Source organism: Rhodamnia argentea, chromosome 8 (assembly GCF_020921035.1).
Source record: "Rhodamnia argentea isolate NSW1041297 chromosome 8, ASM2092103v1, whole genome shotgun sequence".
Classification (NCBI taxonomy): Eukaryota; Viridiplantae; Streptophyta; class Magnoliopsida; order Myrtales; family Myrtaceae; genus Rhodamnia; species Rhodamnia argentea.
In genome coordinates, this window is record NC_063157.1 from 20,079,770 (window position 1) to 20,087,727 (window position 7,958).

At 41.6% G+C, this 7,958-nt stretch overlaps 1 pseudogene; it reads left to right on the plus strand.

Annotated features, from left to right (window-relative positions):
• The first annotated feature begins 1,438 nt into the window (after positions 1-1,438).
• Positions 1,439-7,653, plus strand: LOC115727517 (annotated as a pseudogene).
• Positions 7,654-7,958: the final 305 nt, after the last annotated feature.

Genomic DNA, 7,958 nt, shown 5'->3' on the forward strand with positions numbered 1-7,958 from the left:
TGGGACAATGCACTCGAACCAAAGTTGTCTCTTACCACATAAGAAATCCACTCTCATCTAATAAAAGAATAAGACGCACACAGGCAATTGAATAACCATGACGGACAATAGAAAGAAACTCGTTCAGCCATTTTGCGTTTTAGAACATTCTCCTCGTCTAGGATCTCAAGAGCCACCAATTCCCCTGTCTCGTAGTTTATTGTAAATTTGACTTTTGCAAATGTTCCCTTGCTAATGGTCCATCACACTTCATATTTGCCCACTTGGCGCTTGACTTTAGTTAGATTCATTCCAAATTCTCGCATCGAATAACTAATTGCTGATGGTTGGACAAATGTTTTTGTCACATATCTTCAATGTTAGTCAACTGCAGCTTATTATAGGATGCTACAAGCAAATTCTCAGTCGGGGAGCACATTGAGGAAGCAGCATGAACCGACACCATCATGAGTCATGTGCAACAACAATGCAAAGAATACATGCAAACGTCATAAGAAACTTCATGATTTTGATGTACTCTACTTAATATCGGTGACAAAAATGACCTACATCCTCCTTTAACCAAGAGTACTCAAACAAGATAAGTTATCAATATGTAATATTTTCCATTTCATGAGAAATGAACCGCATATAAGACAAGCAAGGACTAGCCGACGAAAAAACTCTACATTGGAAATAAACAAATCAAAACTATTGTGTATAAACCAAATGAGAAACATCACACAGCAATGAAAAAGACAAAAAAAAAAAAAAAGGACGCAAAAAATTATGACAAGTTGAAGAAATTCCAAAGTAGTGTGGGAGTATAATCTAAAAAATATCCCAAATCTTATATAGCCTTTTCACCGGAGACGGAAAATATTGTAAAACAGATGCAACACGTGGAATTAGACCTCAAGCGGAGGTGAAGAGAGGGCAGGAAACTTGATAGCAAATGCCCAAAACCAATCCTTCCACAAAATTATAGCTCGAAATGAGGGAAGACACGCAAATTGTGCCCACTCAAACTATGAAGTGAGTTCGTTCCTCGGGTATATTTTTCAAGATTGGCTTCTCAGCAATAATAAAAATCTAGCAAATTTCGATCAAAATAACTATATACAGAGCTCGAAATTGCTGCAACAAGAGCCTATCGACTACTTCCCTCCTAGAATTGAAGTCCCAAGAAGCATCAAAGATGCTCGGATTACCATCGACCTACCACAAGCAAAGTCTACAAACACACGATCCAAGAAGTCCTAACAAGCAAATTGAAGTGACTAACCAAGAATTCCTACTTATGAGTTGAAAAAGAAAATAGCCGATGTGGAATCAATTGAATGGAAGACACTTGGAAAAGAGAGCACCCACAATTTCCACAAAGATAGAGCTTTAATGGACGAGAGTAGAGCAAGCCGTGAACTCAGAGAGAGATGAGGAGGCAGCAGGGGGCTACGAGATGGCAGAGGCGTGGTTTTGGTCGAGGGACTACAAAGAGGTGTTCGGTTTTTGGGTTGAAAACCCTTACCAAGAAGAGAGCGGAGAGCTTGAGGATGAAGCCGAGCAAGACTATGATGTTACAATACAAAATGAGATAGAGGTACGGGACCAAATCCAGAAAATGAGAGATGATCCTCAAAATGAGGGAAAATAAAAAATGAAAGTATGCTCTACAATCTCATATTTTTCTTTCAAATTAAAGTGAAGGGAAAAAATGATGTTATTTACCTTCCTAAGCTGCACAAGCTACCGCACTTCGTCAATCCTTCACTCCTTCACCAGCCCATCAACAACAAGTTGCAATGCCTAATTGACGAACCAATGGATATTGATAATATGTTCGTACAGCTTGAAATTACTCTATCCTATTTCACTATACAACAGTTTAGCATTGTTCAAATTACCACACTCTGCAAAACCCTCGATCAAAGCAAAGCTTTAGCTTTTGGATTTCAAAGAGGGGAAACACTAACCCGAGGCCGTCGGACACAAAGGACAAATCAGAGCCGCCAATGGGGGTCGGGGAGGCGACGGCACAAGGACGGCATGGTTTTGGTCGAGGGAGAGAAAGTGAACTTGGAGAGAACAGAGCAAGACGTGGACCCAGAGAGAGAGAAAGGAGGCGATACAGAGGGGCTTCGGGTCGGTAGAGGTGGAAACGGCTGCGACGATGGTAGAGGCGTGGTTTTGGTCGAGGAATTGCAAAGAGGAGTTCGGTTTTTGGGTTGAAAACCCTTACCCGAGGTCGTCGAACGCAAAGGACAAACCGAAGCCACTAATGGGGGTCGGGGAGGCGACGACCCAGGGGCGGCGTGGTTTTGGTCGAGGGAGAGAAAGTGAACTTGGAGAGAACAGAGCAAGCCGCGGACTCAGAGAGAGAGAGAGAGAGAGAGAGAGAGAGAGAGAGAGAGAGAGAGAGAGAGAGAAGGTGACACGAGAGGGGTTCGGGATGGCGGAGGTGGAAGCGGCGGCGGCGGCGGCTATGGCGTGGTTTCGGTCGAGGGACCGACCCGGTCTCGTGGTGGAGTCGAGATCCGGTCAAAGAAGACAGAGAGTGAACTTGGGGAGAGTGAGTGTTCGTCGACCTCACTTGGAGAGAGAGAGAGAGAGAGAGAGAGAGAGAGAGAGAGTTAATGAGACTTGCTGCTCTCTTTTTTAAAAATTTGACCAGAGGATAACGGAGGAGAGGAGAGAGATAACGGAGATGGTTGGATCTAGTGCTTTTTCAAAATTTGATCGGTGGGGCCCGACAAGCCACGTGTCAACCTCTCAATGGTTTAATGCACCATCTAGTTGGCAAATCTAATCTACCTAATATTTTATCTTGTTATTTGGGCATGTTCGGTTTACATGGCTAAGGTTAGGCCCGAATTAAGGCTGAAGAAAGATTTTTGGGCCGATAGGATGGGCTGTTTTGAGAATGAAGAGAGGAGCTGCCGGGCCTGTACCGGCTTAGGTGTTGGGAGCTGGGCTGGAGGAAGAGTTAGACCCATTCCGGTCAAGATACGTGACCTCCCTTTGCACAAACCGGGCCAGGGGTCGGATCAAGTCCAACGACCTGACCCCAACCCAGGACCGGTTCCCTTTAATTAATAAAAAAAAATTTCCAAAAAAATAAAAATTTCAAAAAATTACAAAAATGGTTTTCTTGACCATTTTACCCCTCATGTGAGTTCTAGGCCTTCGATTGGCGTTGATCGAAGATCGATGTCCAATCTAATCTGACATCGATGTACTTTGACCTTCGCGTCATAGTTGTTCGTTTAAATATTGCAATCATAGATTTGGTTTGCATGTGGTCATTGACTTCTTTATTTGGCATATTTACATGATTGAGTGTTTATTACAACGTTGTCTTTTGAAAAATTGCATGTTCATCGCTCTTCCTATATTGCTAGGTTAAGAATAAATAAGTAATTGCACGAAATAATATAAAAATATTATGCATGATCATTTAGTGTTGGTTAGATGCCTGGTAAGCTTAACATGATATGCAAAATGTGTTGTCACCTCGGGGAATATTGATTGGTTAGGTAACGAAATGGCGCTAATTATCTAGTTAGCGTAAATAAGTCCCCGAACCTAGAAACTCTGGTTGCGTATGAATCGAGATAACACTTTCGTGTCTCGATTGGTTTCTAGCCGACCCCAATAGGCTAGTGGCAACTCCTAGTAGCATTTTAGTTTGCTAATCAGTACAAAGAAATCCAATGTTATGCGAGGTAGGACTTGAGAGAGTCTACACCATTGACCTATGATAATACCTCTAAACCCGTTGGACCTCGGGAAAGAGTTAAGACAAGTTGCGACAATAACCAATAATTAGTTTGTTTATTTCGGCAGAGCCTGGATATATATATATATATATATATGCAAGATCCTTAAGAAAGAACATAAACTCAATAAGCAATTTGCACTTAAATTTTTGCCACAATTTGACTTGAAGCACCGAGAAAGAGTTTCAATACCATCACTATAGTCTCTTAACTTGCAACTATCACTCCTTCGTGGCCAGCAACCTGAATAGGTTGGGCTTCCTATATGATGGATGGAATGTGGTGAATCTGGCTATCCTATTCCTTCTCAAGGGACACTAGGTGAATAAATGGTGATATTGAGATCTATCTTGCCATTCGTCATCGTTTTCCCACTCGGAGTGATACTTGGAGGCTCGACCTTCTCGACGGTTTGGGCATCAACAACCTTCCTCCTCGTAGGATGTTTTTCCTCACCTGAGGCCGACCCGGGCGGCCTTCGCCCATATCAATGAGGGCAACCCTTGCTTGAGACCAATGAGGCCGGCCCTCGCCCAAATTAGCGAGGGCCACCTCAAGTGAGATCCATGGGAAAGAGACGATAAGGTGACGTGGGAACCGAATGATGAAACGAAACTCACCGAAGTTGTGCGACGTGGGCGAGACAGCGGTGGTGGGAGTTGGTTGATCGAGCGACAGGACAAGCAAGGGAGCTGATGGATCGAGAATTCTTCCCCGAGTTTTCGTTCTTTTTTTCTTTTTTGTCGCGACAACAAAGTGAGAGTCTTCCTGAGCCTTCTCACTTTGTTGGTTTTGTTTCTCAAAAGTGATTCTCAAACAAAAAATCAATTTTTTTTATTCTTGTTTCTGCTCCAAATCTATTTCCGAGATAAGAATCAAATAATTTGAGCATCAGAATCATTTACATTATCAAACAGATTTATCATCTTTTCTGTTTCAGGGAACAAAATCAGAATCGTTGTCAAACAGGCCCTTGGATGTGTTTTCTCTTATATTTACTTAGTAAAAATGCACAAATAATTCTTGTCCATGATAAATTTGCATTTTGTAGTTTTTTTATTATAAAATCTCTTTACGATGAATTATTTGTATTATTAGTTAATAGAAAGAAAAAATTGACATAGTAGACAAAGAAATTGCACATATATATATGTGGAAATTGATAAATTTTTCAAGAGTTAAGACGGTTTATTGGGTAAGATTCACATTTTAAAATCAAAATAAGTGAGAGATAAGATGAAATTACCAATTCACGCTATTGTCCTCGATGTCATATTCGTAAAGTAACTAGGCGAGAACATTTTAGAAAGTAGAAGAAGTGACTGAAATATTTTCAAAGCAAGAGACTCTATACTTGTGTTATGTAATAGTGAAGACAAGTGTAAAACTATTATTGCTTTGATGCTTAGTTGCAATGTTAAAACACTCGTTTAGGAGAAAAAAGACAGAAAATGGGGGTTTTTGAAATTTTTAATTTGATATGCAATATCGTTCTTAAAGTTATAATTTACTTAATCTGATCATTGAATTATTGAGAAATGTTTAATGTAGTCATTATGTTTACTTGAACGTCAAATTAGAAGTTATTTGATGAGACTTTTTAAAAACAATACTTGTTTTTTGGGGTCGAAAAAAACAAAAAGAGTTACATGTCTATCTTTTTATCTATCAACTATCGGAAAAATAAAATAAAATTGGAGCGTCAACATGTACATTATTATTTGATAACGTGGATTCTTTTATCCTATTTTGAGATGATGATAATTCACTTATAACTTTGTTTTTTGGTGTCCATCGTGCAAACATAACATATTGAAAGTCCTACTTAAGAGATTAGAAGTTACATTAGCAAATTTTGTTAAATTAAATCAACAAAAGGACGACGTACATTTTTAAATTTAATAATTAAATTAAAAATTTACAAATAATTGTTTAAACATTTAGATACACATCATATGTTGGGTCAAAATTTAGGAAGGAAGGTTTGCAAATCAAAAATATGACTTGGATCCGAAATACGGAGGATCCGAGGGAAAATTTCAAATAAGAGCCCGAAGTGCTCTCGTTTTCTCAATAAGGACCTGAAGTGGACCTTGTTTAAAAAAAATAATCCTGAAGGGCCCTTTTTATTCCAAAGAAGAGCCCGACCGAAGTGCATTTTCGTCTTTTACTATTTTAATTTTTTTCCTTTTTCTTTCCCTTTTCCCATTTTTTTTATTTTTCTTTTTCTTTCCCTTTTCCCACCCAACACCCGCCTCGGGCGAGGGCCGCCCATGCCGTCGTTGGGCCGGTGTCGGGCGAGAGTTGGCCGAGGCACGAGTATTTTTCCTACCCGGGCTAGAAGATGTAGATGGAGGCAGCGAACCAAGTGAAAGTAGACGTGTTGGAGGCCAAGATGAAGGCCGAGGTTGGGGCTAAGCTCAGGTGAAGGCGGATGTTGCGGAACCCGGCGAAGATCGACGCAGAGGCAAAGGAGGGGAAGGAGGAGGAGATTAGGATGAGGACATAGGTGAAGGTGTACGAGAATAAGAGGGAAGCCGAGGCGCGGAGGCCAACGCTAAGCTCTCGAAGAAGAAGGCGGGTTGGACTAAAGAGGCCTCGGCCACGCAGGTGGATGTTGCTAAGTCGGTGACGCTAAGGGAGGTTGAGAGAATAAACGCGCTGCCATGGAAAGAAGCCCAAGGCTGAGTTACTGGGTAAAGCCAGCGTGGATTACGAAACCAAGGTATATTTTATGGTTTTGTACGGGTGAGGTAACCCTTAGGATTGCACGTGCCGGGGTCGCCCGACTCTAGGTAAGGCAACCCCCGGGGTCGTGTAACCTCGGCAAGGCTATACCGTGAATCCAATTTGTAATGGTGGGGTCATTTTAAGGAATTTTCTAGTGGGGATTTGCAACGTCGGAGCTTGACCAACAACTATCTTGCAAACTATCAGCGCGTCCGCATTATCATCTTGGAGAAGACAAACAAGCACCATACATCCGCAACTTGGAGAAGATGACTAACTTCTTATGGAAAAATTGTAAAGCAAACTGGGAGCTCTATAGGAAGCAAAAAGTGGCAGAGGCGGTGTTGTACTAGAAGGATAAGGAGGGGGAGGCCCGGAAGGCCACGGTCAAGACCGGCTTCTACGTAAGGCGGCGGCTCGCCAATGTAGAGTTCTACACCATAAAGGGAGAAGCTAAGGCACTTGTGGCATCGGCCCGGGCCTAGGCACGTACATGCGGACGCCGATGGAAGTGCTGGGAGGCAACTACGCAACCCTCAGAAACTACTTGATGATCAACAATGGGGTGTTCCAAGAGATGGGGAAGGTAAATGCGCACACCCTGCCCCATCGTGGTGTGGGGGCGGGGAAGGGAAAGAAAAAGGAAAAGGAAAAAGAAAAAGGGAAAAAGAAAGGAAAAAAAAGAAAGAAAGCAAAGGAAAAAATTTAAAACTATAAAAGACAAGAATGCCCTTCGATCGAGGCCCTTCTTTGAAATAGAGAGGGCACTTCGAGTCATTTTTTGAAATAAAGTTTATTTCAAGCATTTATTTGAGAAAATGAGAGCACTTCGTGCCCTCACTTGAAATTTTGTCGAGGATTTGATCCATTGCTTGAGAAATCAAGAAAAAAAAAGGAGAGAGGCGCATAAAACAAAACAAAAAATTTTGTAAATATTCCAAATTCATGGAGAACGAGAACAGTGATATTGTGAAGGCCGTTAGGCGATAAAGAATGGAAACCATTGAAACTTTCACTCCCATTCGCCAACGCCAAAGCTTTGTTCATCTATGTGAGCCTCTCCTCTCCACCTCCACCTCCACCTCCGTCTCTATCTTCTATCAACTTGTTGGCATTCATGCCTTGCAATCGCATTGTGACGTCCGATCTCTCCGCTTCAATGACCTGATCAAGCTTCGCAACTCCACCTACAACCGATTCTTCGCCATAGCATTGGCATCTAGGTCGTCGAAGACTCCTTTGTAAGCCACTAAAAACATTATGATGGCAATCTCTGAATCATCACCGATAGAAATAGAATGATGTATGGAGAAAGAAAAGAGTTTGTGCACTTGATTTCGATTCCATGTTACTTCAAGCGAAATCAAGATGGTTCGAACACAAGATATTCTCCTCTATTACCCTCCATATGATCGGCTTGATAAGTTGCCCCTTACTTTCTCTCAAATCCTTATGTGAAGTGATTTACTAATC